This window comes from Palaemon carinicauda, chromosome 12 (genome assembly GCF_036898095.1).
Source record: "Palaemon carinicauda isolate YSFRI2023 chromosome 12, ASM3689809v2, whole genome shotgun sequence".
In the NCBI taxonomy this organism is placed as follows: Eukaryota; Metazoa; Arthropoda; class Malacostraca; order Decapoda; family Palaemonidae; genus Palaemon; species Palaemon carinicauda.
This window is the reverse complement of record NC_090736.1, coordinates 145,064,757-145,090,390: the sequence shown is the minus strand read 5'-3', so window position 1 is coordinate 145,090,390 and position 25,634 is coordinate 145,064,757. Positions and strand designations below refer to the sequence as shown.

The 25,634-nt window shown below is 47.1% G+C and overlaps 1 long non-coding RNA gene across 2 annotated transcripts in view; it reads left to right on the top strand.

The window, feature by feature from the left end:
- The window catches only part of LOC137650677 (uncharacterized), a 191,049-nt gene that overhangs the window by 71,991 nt on the left and 93,424 nt on the right, over positions 1-25,634 (top strand). For both annotated transcript variants that reach the window (XR_011046045.1, XR_011046044.1), the window contains exon 3: positions 3,728-3,905. This is a non-coding gene — a long non-coding RNA (uncharacterized lncRNA). The remainder of the gene's footprint in view (positions 1-3,727; positions 3,906-25,634) is intronic.

Sequence of the window (25,634 nt, the reverse complement as noted above, 5' to 3'; positions counted from 1 at the left end):
GATAGGGTTAGGAACGAAGTGGTGAAGGAGAGAACGGGTGTAAGAAATGAGTTAGCGGCAAGAGTGGATATGAATGTGTTGAGGTGGTTTGGCCATGTTGAGAGAATGGAAAATGGTTGTCTGCTAAAGAAGGTGATGAATGCAAGAGTTGATGGGAGAAGTACAAGAGGAAGGCCAAGGTTTGGGTGGATGGATGGTGTGAAGAAAGCTCTGGGTGATAGGAGGATAGATGTGAGAGAGGCAAGAGAGCGTGCTAGAAATAGGAATGAATGGCGAGCGATTGTGACGCAGTTCCAGTATGCCCTGCTGCTTCCTCCGGTGCCTTAGATGACCGCGGAGGTAGCAGCAGTAGGGGAGTCAGCATTATGAAGCTTCATCTGTGGTGGAAATGTGGGAGGTTGGGCTGTGGCACCCTAGCAGTACCAGCTGAACTCGGTTGAGTCCCTGATTAGGCTGAAGGAACATAGAGAGTAGAGGTCCCCTTTTTGTTTTGTTTCATTGTTGGTGTCGGCTACCCCCCAAAATTGGGGGAAGTGCCTTGGTATATGGATGGATGGACCTTATACAATATGGTTCCTCCAATTGCTGTATATTGGTATTATTTGTAGATGATTTGGTGGGTAGTATTTAAACTGGGTTTGATAAAAAAAGAATATCTTTATAAATTAATGGATATCTTCTATTCTCTTCATTCTATTCTGGCTTGCAAAAGGTTTAATAGGAATGTTTTTCTTCAAAATAGGTGTTATCTTTTTTCTTAGCTTTGTATTATTTTTGTTAATGTTTATGAGTAGGTTAGTTGGAAGTGTTTTCAATTGCAGCCTTTTCTTGTATTTGATATCGGACAGTCATCTTGAAATGTTATTCATCTTTATTCTTCATACTATTTTGGCTCCCTTGAGGGCAGGACTTGCATCTCAGACTACCCTAGTAGCCAAGCGAGATTATTTACTGCTCCGTGTTTAAACCCCGTGGGTGATACTTGGGGCCAGGACCATGATCCTAGGTTGCAGCTTCAAGCCTCGTCCCTTGGTCTTTGACCACCTCGCAAGCCAAGTGGGAAAATTGTTACGGCCGTTTTTTCCACCTCCATTGGGCAACACGTTATGTGGAACCGGAGCCATGACCACGCACCATGGCTTTGAGCCTCGGCTCCACAGGCTCGGGGTCCGGGTCAAGTGTTACCTCAATATCCAAGTGGGACAGGTGTTGTGGTCCCATGTTGTACAAGGGTCCTCTTGTATTGTCCCCTTCTTGGCCAAGGCAGGGGCATTGGCCGTGACATTGGGTGAAGGTCTTGAGGCTTGGTCCCCCTGGCTAGGGCTTGTGTTCCCCACTTTGTCTTGCATTGGTCTGGTGTATTCCCTCCCCCCCCCCCTGGCTGATTCACAGGGCCTTGACCGTGACCCTCTTTCACGGCTCTTCAGTTCCTATGCAGCCAGTTGGGATACACAGGTGATACATAGGGCTGTTGCCTCGTATTCCAGTTCCATGCCTTCCCCCCTTGGGGGCAGGAGCTTGGGTCCCCCCAATTACCTTGTCCAGGTCGGACAGGTTCTTTGTCCTCCATGTCAGGGCTTGAGTCGTGACCTGAAGTGTGAGCCTCGAGCCTCGGCCCATGGAGCCGTGACTCAGGTCCCAGGCTACCAGGATAGCTGGATTTATTTTATGTCAGCTCCATGTTTCGGGCCCCCTCGGCCAATACAAGGGGATAAGGCCTTGGTCCCCTGGCTATCTTGATAGCTGGGGGTTACTGGGATACAGTTCTGTGTTTGAACCCCTTGGATCAATGCACGTGGCTGGGTCATGACCCTGTGTCAGTTCCTCCCGCCATGGTCCCCCCTGTTGTCATGGATTGGGTTTCCCAACTGCAGTATCCATGAATCAGGGTGGGTGGCTAAGAGTTGGTTCCCTGGACACTTGTGGCCGTCTAGTTGATAAAGGACCTTTGGCGTTCTCCATCTCTCCTTTTACCTGATCTTGCAATCCTTCAGTAGAGCAAGTTCAGAGAACTGCACCAATCAAAGTGTTCATTGCATTTGGGCGGGTATTATAAAACCAAGAGTTATGGGGGAAGGGATCTTCTTCCTGTAAGGCGCTGGGTCGTATCCATCCTTCTGCCTCATCTAGCCTCTATCAATCCCGAGCTGAAGGGTCATTAATGAAGAGACTTTGATAGATTAGGGGCGGGGCTTCTCGTCATCACACATCTGTTGCTTAACTCCTCATTAAATGGATTCAATGTCTGTCCAGTTTTCATGATGAAACATACTCCCTACCTACCTATGTACTTACCTAAAGGGGCTCAGGATTGTATAGCTAGGGAAATTACAAATTACTTTAAAAATTTGGGATTTTAGGTAATTTCTCCTGCGTATGTAATTGAAAATTATTGTCTCGGTAGATTAAAAACACAAAAATACTGTACATTATAGGCTTGATGATATTGATTGGGTTGCATGCAAAAACTGGTCTTGTCGTAAGAAATCTATTTTTGTTATGGCTATAGTATATACTGTACTGTACTGTAAGTTTCTGAAAACTAACAAACTAACAAATATGTACATAATTTTTGTAAGCTTATTTACTGAATTTATTGCATATATTTTTTTTTCATTGTTTCCTTTCCTCACTGGGCTATTTTTCCTGTTAGGGCCCCTGGGCTTATAGCATCCTGCTTTTCCAACTAGAGTTGTAGCTTAGCAAGTAATAATAATAATAGTTCTGATGTAAAAGGAAAAGAGGTTATAAAACAAGGTGTTGGTTTTATAAGATTATATGTCAATCATCATCATCATCATCATCTCCTATGCCTATTGATACAAAGGGCTTCTGTTAAATTTCACGAGTGTCTATCTTGAGCTTTTATATCAATACTTCTCAATTCAGCATCTCCTATTTCACGCTTCATAGTCCTCAGCCATGTAGGCTTGGGTCTTCCAACTCTTCTAGTGCCTTGTGGAGCCCAGTTAAAAGTTTGGTGAACTAATCTCTTTGGGAGTATGAGGAGCATGCCCAAACCATCTCCATCTACCCTTCACCATGATCTCATCCACATATGGCACTCAAGTAATCTCTTATACTTCTATTTCTAATCCTATCCTGCCGTGAACTCCCGATATTCTATAATTTCAGCTATACAAAAGAGTCACTTGATGTGTTTATCGTTTAATCATTGAAATTATGTCTATTTAAGATGCATTGAGAGTGGTTATTTATGAAGATGAATTGTGAAAGAACCACTTTTGATAGTAGAATACTTGAGAATACTTGTTTATATTTTGCTCTACTTTGTTCATTTATCAGATCACTTGTTTCAACAAAAGTTGGAAACAGTAAAATTGAGTAGCACAAGAGGTCTCTGTCTTTCATTATAAGTCGACTAGGGTTTTTTTAATGTTCAGTTAAGTATGATTTATATACTGCACAGTATTTGACTCGTAGTCTACTGTATTTCTGATGTATCGGTACCTTACTTTCCTTTAGAAACTTTTGAGATAAAGTATTACCCTTCATAATTTCAGGTATTAGATACAGTACAATATACATTATACTGTATGTCATTTCTGGTTCAATTTTTTATTGAATGTGAGACGTGGAATTTAGGAATTAATTTTTTGGTTCATGGGTGCAGTATTACATTATCTACTTATTTATTGTTCAACTTAATAGTTTTATATTTACCTAACATATTAATGGAAAATAATAGCTCTTGTTTTCCCAACAGATAAAACTAAAATCCAGCATTTTTGAGCCAACATTTTATGAAGAATTTATGTAGTTTGAGCACCTACTCAAAATTGCGATAGAAATGTGTCTCACAGCAAATGACGAACTTCAGCAAGCACATGCAGAAAGAGGTGTAGATATTGAAGGGCCCTTTACCTCTCATTCCGCTTCTCACAGTAAGTGAAAGAATACTGCACCTTCGTTATTGTTACTTAATAGTAACTTGCCAACCTCATGGATGCTTCTTGAGTCAGTCCTAATAAGTAAATGAATACCTATACTGTACAGTACTGTATCATATACTGTACTTGAAGATTCAAGGTTAACTGGCAGCTAAAAGTAGTGCCATGATATTTTCAAAGTAAAGTGAGCCAGAATTTACTTTTTTAGATATGTAACTTCCCTGGTAGTTACATAGATATAGCTTAAATCCTGCGTTTAGACGCGGCACGGCAGAAATTAAAATTTCGCGGCAATCGCCGCCATGACAGTAGGTGGTCATACATGAGCGCCATCTCTCATAGGTTCCCAGAACCATCCCCAACATTCTTCAGAAATTCCCTGTCATTGATCGATCAACACCTAGGAAATTCTTTTCGCTGATATATTACTTTATTCTATAATTAGGAGAAGTACCTTTTGTCTGATTATTGTTAATGGCTTTCGCTGCCTTTCAACTATCGAAGATATTGAATAGGATAGTTTTTTGCTGGTCCAATTTGGACAGTTTAATTTAACTTGATTTTCAAGATGGCTCCTCTGTTGTTAAACATTAAAGCATAGTGACTCCTAGCAGAGCGAGATCTGATTGCCCTTAAGGAATTCAGTCCGCCATCGCGATGACGTCACAATCCTTTGACGTAATCTTCTTAGTATGACTTGCATTATGTGAATTATTTTCTTTTCTTGCAAGAAATGTTTAAAATATTAACTTAACTAAGCATGAGTATGTTTATTATGTAGGGAAATATATTATTTTCAGGTATATATTTGTCCTATTAGTATATTTCCCCTAGTTAATTTTCGACATAGAGATTTCACGAGCGTACAGTCAATTTACGCTCGTAGTCCTCTTGACTATCGTTTTTGTTTCACAATACTTGTATTGTTATTTTATATTTTGATTTTGAGAATACTAATATTAATCAAATATCCTATTGTATTTTCTTTCTTGCCCTTGGCGAAAGAGTATAATCTCTCGCAACGGCCAGGTCTATTATAATGTAATGTGAAATAGTTAAAAGTGCTAGTGTTCAATGGCACGTAAAATGACGCAATGCAGTCATTTACGATACGTAATACTGTTGACGATCGTTATTGTTTCACAATTACTTGTATCGTTATTTTTTATTTCTAGTTTGAGAATACTAATATTAATCATATAACCTATTGTATTTTCTTTCTAGCTCTTGGTGACAAAGTATAATCTCTCGCAACAGGAAGGTCTATTAAGATCTAATGTGAAATAGTTAAAGTGCTAGTGTTCAATGTCACGTTAAATGACGCTGTGCTGTGGAGGGTGAGTTTGTTCGTGTCCGTCATACTCCTAGCCCGGGACCTCTTCCATGCTCCCCAACCCCTGGGAGAAGGAAAGTCGAAAGGCTAAGGGAGATGTCAGACCTTGATTAGCGATCGAATGTCCCCTCGAGCGATTCTGTTGTCGTATCCCAGTACGCTCACCATCGACATTGGAAAGGCGAGGTAAAAGTGTTTTCCTTGCCGTTGGTTGATGCGAGACTGGCGTTTTACGTTTTCCCGTCCCGCTAGACAAGAGAGTGGCTCGTCATGGGACCGAGCGTTGAGATCGCTCCCTCACAGCGATCTAGATGGGTTTTCGGGATGCGACATAGATCTTGTCGCTCCCTCACGGCATACTGTACGCATGCATCATGTGGGACGCATGTAGCATGTGGAACGCATACGACATGCTGGCCACGTGCTGGACGCATACGACATGCTGGACGCATGCGAGCGGACCGCTTCCCCGCGTCAGGTTCGCGAACGTCTTAGTTCCCAACGTGCTATCGCGGCAAGAACGCACACGAGCTGCAGCGCTCATGGACGCTCCCTCACAGCGGCAAGGATTTTGACGCTCCCTCACAGCATGCTTAACGTATGCAGCATGCTGGATGCACGCGAGCTGAACGCATACTGTACACACGCGAGTTGGACGCTCCTCCGCGTCAGAATCGCGTACGTCATAGTTCCGAGCGAGCTCTTGCGGCAAGAACGCACGCGAGCTGCAGCGCTCATGGACACTCCCTCGCAGCGATCTGGTCGCGTTACAGGAGGCGGCAAGGTTCTCCCTCGCGGCATGCTGGACGCATGCAGCACGCTGGAAGCTTACAGCAACCTGGACTCATGCAGCAGTCTGGACTTATGCTGGACGCATGCAGTCAGGATTTGTCCACACAGCATGATATACAAACAGTTGTCTCTCCTTCGCGACTTGCTGGACGCGATACTATCGCTTCTTCGAGTCACGCGGTAAACATACAGCATGCGGGACGCATGCAGCACGCTGGAAGCTCATGGCAACCTGGACGCATGTTGCAGTCTGAACATATGCTGGACGCTTGCAGTCAGGTTTTGTCACCACAACATGATAGACAAACAGTTGCCTCTTCTTCGCGACTTGCTGGACGTGATATTAACGCTTCCTCGCGTCTCGCTGCACGCTGAAACCTCACGGCAACATGGACGCATGCAGCAATCTGGACGCATGCAGTCAGGACTTGTCCTCGCAGCAGGATAGATAAGTTGTTGTCTCTCCTTCGCGACTCTCTGAACACGCGGCTAACGCTCCCTCGCGTCACGCTGTTGACAGACAACATGCTGAGCGCACGCTGGACGCACGCGAGCAGGACCTAATCTCGCAGCGTAGGGGTCACGATGTTGATGCTTCCGTACAGCATGATGAACTTATGCTGGAAGCACTGGAACCTGTCTCTCCCTCGAGACTTACAGAACGTAAACGTGATGCTTCTTCACAACTGGGTGATATCCTTCATGATGTTCCATCAGGTCAAGATGAGTTCTTTATGGAAGACAATAACCGGCAGGATGACGCGGTTTTGTCTCCTACCCATTCGACTCGGGTGATCGATGTTCCTTTAGCCGAAGTTTTAGAGGACGAATCTCAAGATTCGCTGCAGACAGCTAACCTTAAAAACCTTCTGACTGTTTTAACATCTCTGTATCCAAAAGACTTTACTCAACCTATGCCTCAGAGCCCGCCCTCTCAGTTTGTGAAGGGCAGACCCCAGAAAACATCCTCCTTCAAGAAGATGGTCCTGGCTAGATCGGTTAAGAGAGTTTTCTCAACTCTCAACCAATAGACGTCTAAGAGGAAGGATCTATGGAAGGCCTCCTTTTCCTTTCCTCCAACTCGACTGGCCTCCAGATCTAGTGTGTGGTATTCGACTGGGGAAGTTCTTGGTTTGGGTGTTCCTGCCTCCTCCAAGGGAGACTTCTCTAGACTTGTTGACTCCTCATGCAGGTCAGCCATGAGCAAGTCGAAGATTATGTGGTCCAATTCTGAAATGGACCATCTGCTGAAGGGAATTTTTAAGACAATAGAAGTCTTCAGCCTTATGGACTGGACTCTCGGAGCTCTCGCAGAAGCCACAGACCCTAACGAGGCTCAGATGCATCTGATTGCCTGTCTGGATAAGGCCGTGAGGGATGGCTCCATCGAACTTTCCGCCCTTTTCACGGTAGGAGTTCTTAAAAAGAGGGCTATGTTTTGTTCCTTCTTATCTACAGGTTTGTCCCTTGTTCAGAGATCTGAACTTTTATTTGCTCCGTTGGGTTATCATCTTTTCCCTCCGGACTTAGGGAAAGATTTGTCGGCAGCTCTGGCACAACAGGCTACGCAAGATCTTATCTCTAGGACTACTAAGAAAGTCCTCCCAGGTAGCTTTTTAGCAAGGAAACAAAAGGAGGCTCCTCCCACTCGTCAGCCCTTTCGTGGGAGAGCCCTTTCAAGGGGAACTCAGAGGATTACAGCTGGAGGTCAAGCTCGCAGATTCCCAAGACAGCAAACCCAATCCAGAAAGTGAGACATGCAATCTCCCGACTCTAGTGGGAGGCAGGCTTTCCCATTTTTGGCGAGAGTGGAGCCAAAGGGGGGCGGACATCTGGACGATCAATGTCCTCAAGGAGGGATACAAGAGCCCCTTCCTGAGAATGCCTCCCATGTCGTCGATACCCTTAGAGTTGACAACAACCCACTCAGGGAACAAGGCAGCAGCTCTTTAAGAGCAAGTGAACCTTATGCTGTCGAAATCAGTCATAGAAGTGGTAGAGGACACCTCCTCGGAGGGGTTTTACAACAGACTTTTCCTAGTTCCGAAAAGCTCGGGGGGATGGAGATCTGTTCTGGACGTCAGTCCATTGAACAAGTTCATCAGCAAAGTAAAATTTGCCATTTGTCCTTGTAGGCAACAAACAGGGAGACTGGATGGTGTCTTTGGATCTGCAGCGTATTTCCATATCCTGTTACACCTGGACCACAGAAAATTCCTAAGGTTCGTGTTCCTCAAGACCGTTTATCAGTTCAAAGCTCTCTGTTTTGGACTGAGCACGACTCCCTATGTTTTTTACCCAGGTGATGTTCAACGTGGCTCGCTGGCTTCATCTAAAGGGAGTAAGGATTTCTTTGTACCTGGACAACTGGCTACTCAGAGCAGAATCACAAGTAAAGTGTCTGGAGGCTCTTCAAATGAAAATGTCTTTAAGGCAACAGTTAGGTCTAATGGTAAACCTGGCCAAATCTTAACCAAAACCCTTACAGAATATCATTTATCTTGAGAATCGGTTCAGATCGCGCACAAGGCGCTCCGGAAATGTCGCAAGGACTTTCCCCTGGTGGTCACCCGATTATGGTTGATGATCCCTCGCAGCAATCAGCACACGGTTCAGTTCGCGCACACGGCGCGCTTCAAGTGTCTGATCTGTCTGAACTAAAGAAGTCGAGTTCGTCCCTGTTTGACGCATACGATTCTTGAACAGGGGTCTGTAGGTAGAGTCTCAGAGGAAATGGCACATAAATATCAAAGAGCTAGTGGTCATTCACCAAGCCCTGATTACTCACTTCATAGAAGGGGAGAAAAACGTCAGGGCAGATCTGCTCAGCAGAAGAAGGCAAGTTCTTACTACAGAGTGGACCCTACATCACGAGGTGTGCACCAGCCTTTGGATGTTATGGGGTCAACCCTCGATCGACCTCTTCGCCACACAAATGACAAAGAGGTTGCCGGTATTTTGCTCTCCAGTCCCAGACTAGGAAGCAATCGCAGTGGACGCTTTTCTTCTGAACTGGGAAGGTCTAAACGTGTACGCTTTTCCTCCATTCAAGATCCTGGACAGTCTCCTGAAAAATTTCAGGGAATCGCCCAACGTCCGCATGACCATGATAGCTCCATTTTGGCCCATGGGACATTGGGTTGCGGAAATGATGGAGTGGCTGGTAGATACCCCCAGAACATTACCACTATTAGGGTTTACTAGTCCAAGTGGGACATATTTAGAGTATGGTGCAGGAATAATACTTTCCTCTACCAATACCTCTATAGCCAATTTAGCAGAGTTTCTGTTGTATCTGCGTACATAAGAGAAGCTTGCTATGCCTACCATCAAGGGTTACCACAGCATGCTAGCCTCCGTCTTTCGTCACCGACACATTGACGTGTCGGGTAACAAGGATCTTTCAGATCTCATTAGATCTTTTGAAACGACTAAGAGGAAGGACAATCCAACCCCCTCTTGGAACATGGATGTAGTCCTGGCTTTTTTAACCTCAAGTAGGTTTGAACCCTTGGACAAGGCGTCTTGGAAGGATCTTACCAAGAAGACTCTTTTCCTAATTACTTTGGCTACAGTCAAAAGAATAGAAGAGTTAAAAGCCATCAGCAAGAAGGTGGGCTTTAATGGAGACAATGCAATTTGCTCCCTTCAGCTAGGCTTTCTCGCCAAAGACGAGAATCCTTATTGACCTTGGCCAAGATCTTTTACCATCCAGAGCTATCTCACTTAAATTGGAGGGGAAAAGGAGAGAGGCCTTTGTCCAGTGAGAGCTCTAAAATTTTTATCTGCACACATCCAAACACCTGAGAGGACAAGCAGACAGCCTCTGATGCTCAGTTAAAAAGCCCTCTTTGCCTTTATCAAAGAATACCCTGGCTTTTTTCATAAAGGATTTGATAAGGGAAACTCACCAGAATTGTGAAGTAAGAAGTTTTCCCTATCCTTAAGGTAAAACTGCATGAGGTTAGAGCTGTAGCAACTTCTATGGCTTACAACCACAATAGGTCAATGAAGTCAATTTTGGAGGCTACTTTCTGGCGAAGTAAACCAATTTCACAGACTGCTATCTCAAAGATGTCCAGATCCAGTATGAGGATTGCTGTTCCCTGGGTCCGTACATTACCTCCGGCGTCATAGTTGGAGAAGGGTCTACTGCCTCTTCCCGATAACTTAATATATACCCTTGCCTTTTTTCTTGTACTTGTGTTCACAGGTTGTCTGTGAAGGTTGTCGCAGCCTTCCGCAGTCTGGGATGCAAGTCAAGTTAGTTTTAAAAAAAAAACATCTTTTGGAGTAGGTGGTCAGAATCAGTATCCGTGGCTATGTCAGGTTTGCAAGGGTGGAGGTCTAGCCACGCTAAGGTCAAGGACCTTGTGGCAGCCCCACAGAGACTTTTACAGCCCCTTGAGTGGATCGCTGAGTCTCTTAAGAAATGCAGGCAAAATGAAGCAGGATAATTGTGAAGCCAGTTTCCTTATCAGGTTAGAACCAGATTGTTAATACTACTAATTGTAGCTATTAATAATTTTACGAATTCCCAATAGGATGAGGTTTTCGACCCACCACCAATGGTGTCAATTGGCTATACAGTATATATGTAACTACCAGTGAAGTTACATATTTAAAAATGGTTTGTTCCGTAACCGAAATACAAACCATGCTATTTACATTGGGTTTACCTTTTTGCGCAGATGAAATGGCGAGCCATTAGAATTTAACGAGGGTGTATTACCCCCGCGCTAGTTAGCGGGGGGCAGGGGAGTGGTAGCTAGCTACCCCTCCCCCCCCTCACACACAGATGAATGCTCACTTTCACTTTTGGCTCGGACTGTGACAGACGTCTCTGTCTTGGTCCTCTCTTGGCAGCCATTGTTTGTTTTGTCTTTACTTAATCGCTTACTTTTCTTTTACTCAATATATATGTAAACATGTTTTCATGTTTGTATATATATTTGGGTATAGAAATCAGTAAGTTTCCTTTTCAGATTTGTGTGTAGTGTACGATTTCTACGTGGTGTCCTCGGCAGTTAGGCCTCCACGGCGTAATTTTATGGGTGGCGATCGAGTTTGACTTCGGTCTTTCTCTCTCTCTCTCTCTCTTGAGGTCGTTCACCCTTTTACTACGTGTTACTACGCCCTTGTAGCTTCCTTTCCGTGTGGGGGGGTTGCTACGCCGTACGTTTGTCTCAATTAGTTTATGAATCTAATTGTAGTTGTTTTTTTTCAGCTTGTAGAACGATTCCTTTCGGGGTTTTCGTTCTTTCTTTAGTGTTCATTCATTTTTAAATTACATAATTACATAGTTTCATAATTATAATTGTTATAATTCTGTTTTGGTTACAGCTCTCCTTCCGTGAGTGTAAGTGGTTGTGAGGGCACGTGCCTGTTGTGTAATTCTTTTTTCCTTTCCCTCGGGATTCCTCTTCGGAGCCTTCCCGGGGGAATGAATGTGTACTAATGATTTTTGTTTTATTTTTTTACAGTTACCGATCTAGTTCGTTTCTGTAATATGGCAACGGTGTGAGCTGTCTTGTTGAGGCCTGGGGATTCGGCTGTTGCTGCCTCCCCCCTTGTATTTTCGTCAGGGGCGTGTCTCCTTCTACTGGAAGTACTCCCGTGACGACGGACAGCTCTCCAGTTCATTTTAGAACTCTCAGGAGGCTTGCCTCCTTGGGCGGGTAACTTTCCTTCCGAGGGAAGTTTTTCCTGTCCAGGCTTGAGTTTTTCCCCTTTTGGGGGGTTCTTCTCTTGCCTTTTTTTCGTGCAACTATGCTCTTGGTTCTGAGCGGTCACACCTGCAGTTTCGCTCAAGGGGCTGGACAACTGCAGGAGCTCCTCTTCGGAGGATTGCTCCTTTTAGATCACTGGCTGACCAGTCTCTTCTACGAAGTGTTTCTCTTTCGTTCGCGAGAGAGTACACTCATAGAGACTCCTCTTCGGAGGATTCTTCTTCTGCTGTTGCTGTTGGCCTCCCTCGCCGTAAGGCCCACCGTCCGCCTCGTCGTAAGGGCCTCTCATCTCCCTATAAGGGTGCTAAGAGGCGCCTTTTTGAATCTCCGTTTGCAGCCTACAACTCCTTTTTCTTGATCTTCCGCCTTGGTGAGGATGGACAGCAGTCTGATCTCGTCTTCCGACGGGAAACGGTCTTCCCGACGGACAACGGTCTTCCAACGGACATCAGTCTCCCGGCGGATAGGCTACGGTCTTCCGATGGACATCTGTCTCCCGACGGACAACATTCCCTTCGGGGCAAAGGGTTGCCTCCCACGGGGGTTCTTCCCTTGCGTGTCAGGGTTCCCCTGCGCGCCCTTCTGCTGTGTTCTCTCCTGCTCCTGCTCAGTGTTAGTGCACAGGCGCTCTCCTGCTCATTAGCGCTTCCTGATCGCTAGCGCTCTCCTTTCGCCAGCGCTCTCCTGTTTGTCAGCGCTCTCATGATGATCATCCCTGCTGTTCCTGTTGGTTCCTGTTACGCGCCCTGTGCGCCCACGTTCGCCCTCGCGATCTAGAACTTCGGTTCAGGTCTGGGTCAAGGACTCTTCTTCTATGCGCAGGCTTCCACGCGTTGCCTTCTGCTCGTCAGCGATCATCAGCTCGCCAGCGATCACCTGCTCGCCAGTGTTCACCTGCTCGCCAGCGTTCACCTGCTCGCCAGCGCGCACAGGCGATTTTAGTATCGCCTATTCAACAGCGTTCTACACGTCTGCGATCTCCTGTCTCTCGGCGATCTCCGGATCGCCCGCGTGTGTTACAGCCGGCACGCCAACGTTCTCCAACACTTCTGAAGGAACATGGTTCGCCAGCTACTAGCTTGCCATCTCCCACCTGCGCATGCTGCTCGCCATCGCGCGATCGCCCACCAGCGGATGCTGCTCGCCATCGCGCGATCGCCCACCTGCGGAGGCTGCTCGCCATCGCGCGATCGCCCACCTGCACATGCTGCTCGCCATCGCGCGATCGCCCACCTGCGCATGCTGCTCGCCATCGCGCGATCGCCCACCTGCGCATGCTGCTCCCCATCGCGCGATCGCTCACCTGCGCATGCTGCTCGCCATCGCTCGCCAACGCGTCGACATGCCACAACGCGCCATCGCCAACCTGCGCGTTAGCGCTCACCAGCTCACCACCGATCGCCAGTTGATCCATATCGCCAGCGGTCTTCCTCGCCCACGCGGCAGCGCGTTTCCTCGCCATCGCGCTAACGCTTGCGTTCGCCGCCTCGGACTCGCGCTCATTCACCTGCCCACCCTCGCGACCGCTCGCCTGCGCGCCCGCGCGACCGCTCGCCTGCGCGCCCGCGCGACCGCTCGCCCGCGCGACCGCTCGCCCGCGCGACCGCTCGCCCGCGCGACCGCTCGCCTGCGCGCCCGCGCGACCGTTCGCTCATGCGCGTCCGCGCACATGCTCTCCAATGTTCGCCCGCGCGCGCGAACCAACGGCATTCCGTCGCGCGAACCGACGGTGTTCCGTCGCGCGAACCGACGGTGTTCCGTCGCGCGAACCGACGGTGTTCCGTCGCGCGAACCGACGGTGTTCCGTCGCGCGAACCGACGGTGTTCCGTCGCGCGAACCGACGGTGTTCCGTCGCGCGAACCGACAGTGTTTCTTCGCACGAACATCGGCTTAATTCTTGCAGTATCCATTGCTCGTCTATGGGTTATCGCTCGCCGACCACCAGCTCTCGCCCTTCCTACCACGCTCGCCCTCCTTCTGCGCTCCTTCGCTCACCTTCGTTTGCGTTCCTGCGTGACCGCGCATGGGCGCTTCCACGTTCGCCCACGCGCAAATCTTTGAATTACCATCGCGGAGCTCCAGGGCGATTGCGACCACGATCCCCATTGGGGTTTTTGCAGCATAGCCAGCCTGACGAGTTCTTCTGGAGCGTATTTCCAGAACACGGCCTCACCCCGTAAACGCAGAGCATGGCACTTGCAAGAATAGGAAGAAACTTCAGGGAGGTCTGAGCAACACTCCTCTTTCCAGAACCTGGGTTAGCCCTTCCCCGTCATTCCCTGGAAGGATTTTTGGCGGGGGGATTTTCGTTCGAGATTTCTCCATCGGCCAAGGGGTGACTGCTTACCCCTTCCTCTGGGGGCTTACCAGGTCCTTTCCCTCCTCGGTTACGGCCCGAGGTTTGGTTCAAGGAAGCTACAGGAAGATCATGGGTACTTTCCTCCTCTCGAGCTCATGCACCTTGGCCTTTCGTCGTTAAGTATCTAACTTGCGGACAAGCTCGATGTTGTACCATCTGGACGCGCTGACTGAGGGCTTCCCTCGGGTGTCTCATCTGTGGAGGTCGACGACCTCAGACACCCTTCCATCCTTGAGAAGAGTTTGTTTGTGCCCAAGGACAGAGACTTAGACAGCGGCTGTGCGGAAGAAATCGACTTCCGTTTTCACTCCTCCAAGGCGCTTTCTTCCAGACTCTGCAGGGCTCCAGCGCCCTTTTCTTTCAACCACGTCGGCCTAAGTTATCGGCTACGACAACTGGGACAAGGTGTCCAATTGCGGTTTCCTCCTGTCAGGAACAGATGGCACGGGAGGCTCCCCCAGGGGGGGGGGCATAGTCCTAAAAGGAGCGGCAGAGTTCACGAACTCTAGGATTGCAGGTTTCTCGCTGGGAGGATGCTTAAGGTTACTCATCCGGATGACAGCTTCCCGATGCCCATTCCCGCACAATCTCTGTGATCAGCCAAGGATATCGCGCCTGCCGTCTCTGTCAGCGAATTCAGTGTCTCTGAACCTCTATGCCATAGTGTCGGCAAGAGTTGCCCGGTTGGGCAGAATGGTCCATACCTTAGGCGAAGGTCCTCCATAGGATCATCGATGGCTTCACCCCGGCCTCTTCAGTCGATCCTTTCTTGTAAGGAAGGATCTGAGAGGGGAGTTCCGTAGTCGACCTCTCAGCCCTGATCAAGTTTGTCGAACAAACTTCGGCCAGCGTAGAACAGCAGAATCGATCAGACTGGTAACGAGGCGACAGGACTCCTTAAACCCTGGATCGGAAGGACGGGTACTTTCAGTTTCCAATCCATCCATCTTCCAGGGAGCTCGTGGAATTCAGCCTAGACTGCAAGTATTCCTGCTTATGATGCAGTGTGGCTATCCCGCCATGGCATAGCAGGTTTTTTTTCCCCAGAGAACTCTCCCTGCTTTCCTCATGGCCGCTCAGGTGCAGGCTTCCGCCTCCTCTGCTTTTTGGAGGGCAGGTCAACTCCGGTAGGCTCGGGTTCGACCTTCTTCAGCGCCGGGACAAGCTTTCGGATGCTTACCATGAGTGTGGGTTCATGGTATTTTGCTTGGAGCCTTCTCTTCTTCTGCTTCAACATCTGGAGTATCTGGCCATGATATTGAGTCAACGGCCTTACCACGTTGGAAACCCCACTTCTCGTCCATCCAGCGAGGTTAAGCAACGTCGGTTCTGGTCGGTACTTGGATGGGTGACCACCTGGGGACGCCAGATTCTGTTGCCACATCCTCCGAGCCTTCCTTTCAGGTGACTGTGGCAAGACTGAGGAGAGTCGCAGTACCTGTTCTCAGTCAAGCAGAGCTTTCAGCCCTACCTTGGAACGTTTCCTAGTTCTCCTTTCCTCATTGACCCGTCTATAGTCCGAACGGTCGCCTCAGGACAAGTTCCATGTGGGGCGGTCCAAGTTCCGGTGGTTTCAGGCAACGTTTAACCGGACTTCCTGGCCCCTATGGGACCAGCGGAACTATTAGACCTGCAATGGGTGTTGACCTATGGAACCTCTTGATGGTAGTGGATATTCTCGTCCTTTCCCCACATTCTTGATGCTGTTCTCGGACTCGTCAAAGGAAAGGGGGGGGGGGGGGGGGCATGTTCCGGTCCAGGCCTATGGTCAAGACCTGAAGGATACCTCTCCATCATTCAGGCAGGCTTAGGGGCCGTACTCTGTCCCCTCTACAGATCCTACAGCTCCTGCCGAGTTGCACCGTGCGCGTCGACTTCATGATTCTGGCGTGTTCTAACCAGCAGGGGACGCATTTTCACACCTTCACATCTTGCAGTAGAGATACCGGGATGATTGAGATACTCTCAATACCACCATCGGCTCTCTCATTCCAGGCAGAGGAATGTTCTCTCCGACTATCCGAGCAGAGCCTCGTAGAGAGAGTGTACCTGGGGGTCTTTGACCTTGAGTAACCAGCAAGTCCTGGTCTGGGGGACCTGATCGCGACAGCTTGGAACCTCAAGCTCCCGCTGTTCTTCCCCCCAGTCTCAGACCCCGAGACACTGGCAAGATGCGTTCCGGTGATGGTGGGACAACTTCTTCCCTCCTTTTTGTCTGTGGACAATGGGTCTCAACAAGACCAGGTTGTCTGTCAACCTTTCAATGGGAGAGCTCCACTGGGACTATGCGCAGAACGGTTTCTGGACCCTCTGCTTCCCCTGACGGAACTCCCGGGAGAGCTTCTCCCACGGCGCAGACTACTCAAACAACCACACTACGACATCTCTCCCGAACCGGGGCGTCGCTTCGGCTTCATGCCTGGAGACACTACGCCTCCTCCTCAAGAAGAGACAACCCGCTACAGTCGCGGTACGGAGGTCGCGTCATCTGCGATAGTCATCCGCAGGGGTCTTCCAGGCAAAGTGAAGAGTCTTCGGTGGTTGGTGCCGTGGGAGATATACCTCTTCCCTTGAGGCCTCTTTTCCAGCAATAACGGTCTTATTGCTTTTCGGCGGGAGGAAACTCCTTTCCGCTCTCGGAAATGAAGCCTGTCGCTCAGCCTTTCCCTGACCTTCAGGCTGAAAGGAATAACTTTTTCCTTCCCGCTGGATCTTTCCTTGCTCATGCGAAGCTACGATCGTCCCTGCCCTAGTCGGAGGAAGACCTCCAACTTGGAGCATGGCTCGGACTTTTTAGTCCCTTAAGAGATCTTCTCAAGACCCTTTACGACAGGCCTCGGATTGTATTCCGCCTTGGGTCTCCTGCTCACTCTGGCCACGGCCAGTGTGTAAGCAATCTTCTTGGTCTCGTACGACTCCGCCCTTTCTAAGGAAGAGGGGAAGGCAACATTCAGGTTCGCTCCTGAGTTGTTGGCTAGACTCAGAATCTGGGGGTCCCGGCCCTTCGGCCCAATTCCTTCAAGATTTCGAGTCTCCATTCTGTATCTGATGTCCCAAGACCTTCTCTTTCTTGCCAGTAAAGGAATCGAGAGGTTAGCTTTGGGAACAGCTGCAGTTTGTCCTCAGTTGCAGCCGATTTGGGAGCACAAGGAGGACACGGGAAGAGTCACCAGTATACCTCTTCAGCCTGGACTCAAGGACATTCATCTCGGCCTGTCTCCAGACCCTCCCCCGTCACGTCGCCCTACAGTACGATGTTGGATACATCGCAACGTCCCTCGCCTTTGAGTAATACTACTCTGTGACGCAGGTGCTACAAGCTGGAGTCTGGAAGCGTCTAATGACCTTCGCAGCCCGCTTCCTGCAGGGCGTGACCCACAGGAGTCTCGATACGTTTTCTATCGCTCTGTGGTGGCTACACAACAGCTGGGCATTGTTATCAGGTTTTAGTCTGCATGAACGAAAGAAGTATGTCTGGCCCTTATTTCTTTCTTCATTATCCCCTCTACGGGGAAGCAGCATCCTGGTCTCTGCATAGCTGACCTCGAACCTCTGCAGGTAAACCATGCTTCCTTGTGTTCCGAGTATTGAGTCAATACTGTCGCATCCCCCATACCCTGACGAGGTGGTATTGGGAACGTCCTAACCCAGAGTTCCTTCTGGAACTCCAGGTCAACTGCTTAGGATGGGTCACACTTCTTCCTTCACACACAAGCTTATGTAGGCCACATGGTTCCTTGCAGAGCAAGGAACTTGTGAGGTGCAGGGACTCCTTTTCTCGAGTGCGACTCACTCGGATTCTGAGTCCCCGGGTAAAGCCAAAGCCAGTATTGCTGGGGACTTTCCACCCTACCTAATGGGTAAGTCACCCAATGTAAATAGCGTGGTTTGTATTTCGGTTACGGAACAAATGACAAATTCGAAGATAATTTGTATTTTTCCTAACCATACAAACCTTAGCTATTTACACATATTTGCCCGCCAGCCCTGTCCCCCAAGACAAGTCCTACCTCTAAGTGAAAGTGAGCATTCATCTGTGTGTGAGGGGGGGAGGTGTAGCTAGCTACCACTCCCCTACCCCCCGCTAACTAGCGCGGGGGTAATACACCCTTGTTAAATTCTAATGGCTCGCCATTTCAGCTGCGCTAAAAGGTAAACCCAATGTAAATAGCTAAGGTTTGTATGGTTAGGAAAAATACAAATTATCTTCGAATTTGTCATATTTTTATCATAAAATAACTTTTTAAATATACTTACCTGGTAGTTACATATATAAAAGGGCCCTCCCTCCTCCCTTCTGAAAACAGAGGCATGGAATTTCTGAAGAATGTTGGGGATGGTTTTGGGAACCTATGAGAGATGGTACTCCTGTATGACCACCTATTGTCATGGCGCCAATTGCCGCGAAATTTGAATTTCTGCCGTGCCGCGTCGAAACGCGGGATTTAAGCTATATATATGTAACTACCAGGTAAGTATATTTAAAAATTTATTTTATAATAAAAATACCATTTTGTCATGAAAACTTAAAGTTTTGTAGGAAAATCAACTTTATTGGAAAATGTAGTGTAACCAAAACCATCGTGACGATACTGTTAAGTAAACTTAAATATTAAGGTCCAGTAATTTTAGATGATTAGTTTATATTCTTCCTGCCATTACTGTATATTGGTGTTATTTGTTGATGATTTGGTAAGTAGATTTAAAGTCTGGAATTGTTCAAAACTGTTTCCTTATAAAATTACCCGATCCATGCCCGGTGCGGACGACTGCTGGACGGACCACAGACTCCTCATCTCCCGACTCTCCGTGACGACCCTACGACCACCCAGAAGGGCACCTGACAGCGTACCACACCAACGCTTTGATTGTAGTAAGCTCCGCAACCCACAGGTGGCACAGAACTACAAGGAGGCCTGCGAACAATACCTCGCAGACCCTGTGGGTCAGGCCACTGTTGAGCACCACTGGACCACCCTCAGAAACGCCATGGCCCGTGCCGCGGAGGAAACACTAGGCTACACCACCAAGAAACGGCAGGATTGGTTTGATGAGAATGATGCTACCATCTCTCTTCTCATTGAAACCAAACGACAAGCACGCCTGACTTTGGAAAACCAACCAACAGCAGCTAACAAATGTGCTCACAAGGTGGCTGAAGCTGGTTGCCAGAGAGGTATCCGTGAAGCCCAGAACATCTGGTGGCAAAGAAAAGGTGCAGAAATACAGAGTTTCGCTGACCAACGTGACCTGCGCAGATTCTATGCAGCAACAAAGGAAATATTCGGTCCCACACGATCATCAGTGGGCAGCCTGAAGGACGCGGATGGGGCCACGACCATCACCGACAGCGAGGGCATCCTGGCCAGGTGGAGGTCTCACTTTGAGAACCTCCTCAATGACCAAGCAGACACCCCAGACGATCTCCTGCGAATGACCCCGCAGCATCCCGTCCGTCACTGGATGGCACTACCACCCTCCATCCATGACTTCAACAAGGCCTTGCAGCGCATGAAGCCCGACAAAGCCCCAGGGCCAGACAACATCCCGTTGGAGCTCCTCACTCACGGTGGCCCCGGCTTGAGGAACCGTTTGATGCTCCTTATACTGAAAATATGGGAGACCAAGACCCCCCCCAGTGACTTCTGTGATGCAAACATCACTACCATCTTCAAGAAGGGAGACAGGGAGAACTGTAACAACTACCGGGGAATATCACTACTAAGTATCGCGAGTAAGATTTTCGCTCGGATTCTCCTTGACCGCCTCCTTATTCTCGCAGAAGACGTCCTGCCAGAGTCCCAGTGCGGCTTTCGACCTTCCCGCGGGACCTTAGACATGATTTTCTGTGCGCGACAACTACAAGAGAAGAGCCTCGAACAACAACAGCCCATAATGTTCATCTTCTGGGATTTGAAAAAGGCCTTCGACAAAGTACCTCGACCTGCCATGTGGGCTGTCCTCAAAAGATATGGCTGCCCACCCGATTTTGTCAAGCTGGTGCGTGCCCTCCATGACGGAATGGTTGGGAGAGTCTGCCACCAGAACTCTCTTTCAGACCCATTCCCCATCAACGGCGGCCTGAAGCAGGGCTGTGTTCTGGCCCCGACGTGTTTCTCGCTATACACCGCAGCAATGCTCAACGAGATTCCCCCAGACACACCCTCAGTCGACCTACGTTTCCGCATGGATGGAGGCGCTTTCAACCTCGCTAGACTCCGCGCCAGAACCAAGACCACCTTGTGTGCAGTGCGAGAACTGCAGTATGCTGACGACAATGCCACCCCAGGTCAGACGGCAGAGGACCTGCAGTCGTTAGCTGATGCATACAACTCTGCCTACGAACGTTTTGGGATGCAAGTCAACTCAGACAAAACCAAGACCCTCGTCCAACATCCACCAGGACTGATGCTCCCCAACTTCAATACCACAGTGAATGACCAACCGTTAGAACAGGTGGACCAGTTCTCCTACCTAGGGAGCATCCTAACATCAACTCCCACAAGCAAAAAGGACGTGGAGAACAGGATCAGGGCAGCCCACTCCGCCTTTGGCCGACTTAACTGCCGCGTATTTAACAACCACGCACTGACAATGACCACCAAAATAATGGTGTTCAGGGCAGTAGTCCTCTCCACGCTCCTGTATGCATGTGAAACATGGACGCTATATAAAAACGATATTAAAAACCTAGAACGCTTCCAACAAATGAAACTGAGGCAGATCTTGAAAATCCCCTGGGAGAGCCACACCACCAACATTGAAGTCTTAGAACGCGCCTCGCTGACCAGCGTGGAGGCCACCATCATCCACCACCGCCTCCGCTGGATAGGACATGTGCATAGGATGGATCCATCTAGGCTCCCAAAGAAAATATTCTACGGAGAACTGACCCAGGGCACCAGACCACGAGGAGCCCCGAAAATGCGCTATACTGTAAAGATCAACTAAAGCGCATCCTGGCTCTAACTGACATCGATCCTTCCTCATGGGAAGAAACAGCCAGGGACAGGAAAACCTGGAGGAGTACGGTACACCATGGCACCGTGGACTTCGAGGAGAGGAGGAGACAAAATGAGGAGGCTAGGAGGAGAAGAAGGAGAGAGCGATTAGAACAGCCCCGCCCACCACCTACCCTCCCTTGCGAACACTGTCCGCGACTCATCCACCACAGACTAGGACTTAACAGCTACATCAGGCATAAGCACCCACCCCACAGATAGGAGGCTGATGGCTAACGACAGAACCCAATACTCGGACACGAGTGGGCGACGACGACAAGAGGGTGGACCTCTTTACTTAGTTGGGATATATTTTTGTTAGTGTTCAATTTAGGATAGTTGCAAGTGTTTTTGATAACTACCTTTTCTTGCGCAATATCTCTTACCACACAGTCTTCTTGAAAAGTTGTGGTGGGATGTCGCAAGAACAACCCCCACACCCTTGAATCACTCTAGCTGACAAATGTCTCCTCAGCACAAACTTTCCCCTTACGTTATCAACTGGAATCTTAGACAGAAGGGGAATAGAAACAAAACAACCTTAATACTATACAGTATTCCTTAAAACTGCTTAATACGAACCATCCACAATCAAAATAATATCACTTAAAACTTATCAAAAACTTAACACTAAATACACAATAACTGTAATACCATTCAAATAAACCATAAAAAACCCTAACAAAACTTAAAAATTAAGCGCACACCAACAGAAAAATATGTACAGTATGTGTTTATAAATACTGCGACACCAACACTGGTCCAGGGAAAGCCAAACTGTCTTTCTTGGCACGCTACCACAGCTCTGTGATTAACAGACGGAACTGCGTGGCAATTTGCCACAATTCCCTCCCTGATTGGGGTCGTAGTTATCATCATCATCATTGTCATCATCATCATCATCATCAATCGAAAGTTCATTCAGTCCGGGTCATCAACAATTATATAAATCTGAACAGTCGTATCAAGTTCCTTATCATAAGCCAGGTCATCAACAATCAATTCCACATACAAGTTAAAATCTCTCCAAAGGAGGAATTATGGCCTGGAAAATAAAAAAGGAAAACACTTACGAACACTCCTAGCTAACTAAACTATCGCACTATAATCAAAGATAAATAAGGAACTTTCTATTTTTCAGAATCACTCCTAGCAAAGATAAATAAATTGTATTTACTGTCGAAATAACTAAACACTTCCACGCTGGTCGAAAAATAATAATAATGATAATAATAATCTAGCATTCACACAACTGCCTCTGGGTGCAGTCAAATCAAAAAGAGCATTCGCCCAAGACATTCACCACTGTCCTTAGCTAGCTAAAAACATAAAAACAACTTCAGTTATGCCAACAGTCTTCTCATAACAAACAATTATTACTCTCTCTCTCTCTCTCTCTCTCTCTCTCTCTCTCTCTCTCTCTCTCTCTCTCTCTCTCTCTCTCTCTCTCTCTCTCTCTCTCTCTCTTGGCAAACAACAAAAAATAAAGAAAATAAAACAAAAATTAATCCTCCACCAAGTTATTTCTGCTGAGACTAATTCGGTGGAAGATTTTCCTACATATGTTCTTGAATATGTGAAACTTAAGAAGTTTAAACTAGGTGTAATTTCATTTATGATGACAGGAGTCTCAATTTATTGTTTGTTATTTATCATATATGTTTTACTTTGTTATATCCCATATTTGGCTAATGAGTCTTTCCTTTTTAGGCTGCTTCCCCTATTGGAGACTTTAGTCCTGTACATTTATTTTTTTTTAAGTTAGGATTACTGCTTGGCATATAGTAATTTTATTGATAGTTCAGTATTCATAATATTGGTGGTTATAGTACAGTACTGTTATACAGAACACACCCTTGACTATTGGTAAGGTTAATCCATGGTTTGATATAGCTTTGCATGGAAAAGGGGTTTATTATAAGTTCATTCTTCATCAATACATAATCAATTTTATTTTACTGAGGCTTTAATTTCTATTTTTAGATATTTAACTTAGCCGGTGAATATATAATAGCTGCAACTCTGTTGCTCGACAGACACATACATAAAAATCTCGCCAGCGATCGCTATACAGGTTGTGGGTGTGCCCACCAGCGCCAACTGTCGGCCAGATACCACTCTCGATGTAAACAAAACCTTCAATTTTCTTCTCTGTCGACATGTCGACAAGACGTACTTTACTCGCTGTTGAACCTGGAGTTTTTCCCATCATATTTGGTGAAGTACTTTAATTTGGTTTGAGCTTTCGCAGTACAGGTGTTTTTCTTCAAATAAATCCTTGAACTCTTTTTTGAATCGGATTAATTGTTGATGACTTAGATCGTTTTTTGGAATTTTCCCTTGACTAATTCAAAATGGCTGACCCTTCTCAAGTTCCCAAGTTTCGAAAGTGTAATGCTAGGGACTGTCATAGGCATCTTCCAAAGGCTTCTCTCGACCTTCACACTGTTTGTTCCAATTGTCGGGGTAAAACCTGTCAATTGGAAGATCGGTGTGAGGAATGCGTGGGCCTTTCGGAATTCGATTTTATCGAATTTGATAAATACAGTGGAACCTCTACACACGAACGTATCTACATCCGAATTTTCCAACATCCGAAGTAAAATTCGAGCAAATTTTTGACTCTACACCCGAATTTTATTTCGACACACGAAGTAGCAATTTTCGTCGTACCGGTTGTATCCGAATTTTTCGACACGCGAAGTACAATTCGAACACGTTCCTACTCTACACCCGAATTTTTTTTTCGACACCCGAAGTAAACAATACTCGTATGCGTAGTCGGTGCTCATAGCGCCTGATGTGTTTTTTATTTCCGCCAATAGAAGGCAGCACTTCAACCTCGGAGGGACCCTCAATTAGCGTGGCTTGGGTCAGTCCTCTGTTCTCGTTGGCTTTATGTGGTTGTGCCCTGTGCGTTCTGCTATTAATTGTGTTTTAATCGTGATTTTTTACATTCATCCTTTTACGGTATTTTACGAAAATCATGGGTCCTAATAGGCTTAGTTTCGCAAGTGGTAGTGGTAGTGGTGAGAAAAGGAATAAGGGAATGCTTTCTTTAGAAGTAAAGCAAGGAATTATTGAAAAGCATGAGCGTGGCGTCCGTATGAGTGAACTTGCAATAAGTTCCGCGCAAATAAAAGAGGTGTTAGGAAAATATCAAGACGTGGTCGACTTCATCGACAAATACCATCCAAAGAAATTGCAGGTTTGTCGTGTAGCTGCGCAGTTTGATGATGTTTCCCTAACTTATTTTCGAAACATTCTGAAAAGCTGTACCAAACAACTTTCTATCGATAGCTTCTTTAAAAAAACTACGAAGCAAACTCGTGATGAAGAGGAAGGAAGTGGTTCAAAGAAAACAGCAAAGAGTGAAGAGAAAAAAATTCAATCAATTTTAAGTGTAGAGAGTGAAAGTGATTAAAATTAATTATCAAAAAGAAAAAAAGAAAATGTAAAAAAAAAAAAAATATAAATTATAAAAAAAAAAAAGCTAAGTTATGTTAAAGTTCACTTAGTGTAAGTTAGAATAAGTTACGGTAGTGTACGTTTATCGTAGTTAACCTCTCTACCTCCTCGCCGCCCATCCGTCTCCTCTCTGCGTAGCAAGACTAACAACACCTGCGCTGGAGTTTCTAAGGTAAAGTGACGCTAAAAACCCGTTTCTTATTTATCATTTTTTGCTAATTCTTCTTATTTACATGTCTATTCTTCTTATTTACATGTCTATTATCTAATTTAGTGTTCATTATTCTCATGGGAAAATTGTGTAGTAGTTTATTGAGAAGTTATCATAGGTTTTTGGGCTCAACCACGGATTAATCCTATTTCAATGTATTCTTATGGGAAAATTCGTTTCGACATCCGATCAATTTCTACATCTGAAGTTGGTTCTGGAACGGATTAAATTCGTATGTAGAGGTTCCACTGTATACACGCAGACTAGAGAGAGATAGGGTAAGGAGAAGTTCTTCTAGGCGGTAGATTTTTCCTCTCCACATGCCCCTGAACCTATTCCTTCCCCTGTAGTGGTTGTTCCTAACCCCCCTCCTAGCACTCAGGAACCGTCGATGGCAGACATGATGCGTGCTATTCATGCCTTGGGGGAGAGAGTTGAGGCTTTAGCAAGTGACCGAAATCAACTCATGGCGGACGTAAAGGAACTCAAGTGCCAAAGTGCCACGAAGGATAGTGTCAAAGTGCTTAGTGTTACGCAAAGTGTTGTGAACAGTGTTGCGCTCGAGGGTTCGTCTGTTCGTGCCTGTCGTCCTCCTAGTCCGGGACCTCTTGCAAGCTCCCAAGCCCAGGGGAGAAGCAATGTCGTACGACTCATGGGTTCGAGAGGCCTTGATCAGCGAACAGACGTTCCCTCTATGGTATCAGGCGTATCTCTCCAAGATCGCCCCTACCAAAGTAAGACGAGAGAGCCCATTTTTACCTCGTCGTCCGAAGGTGTTTCACGTAAGAAACCTTGGACCAAGGTCTCCAGACCTTTAAAGCGTAAGTCG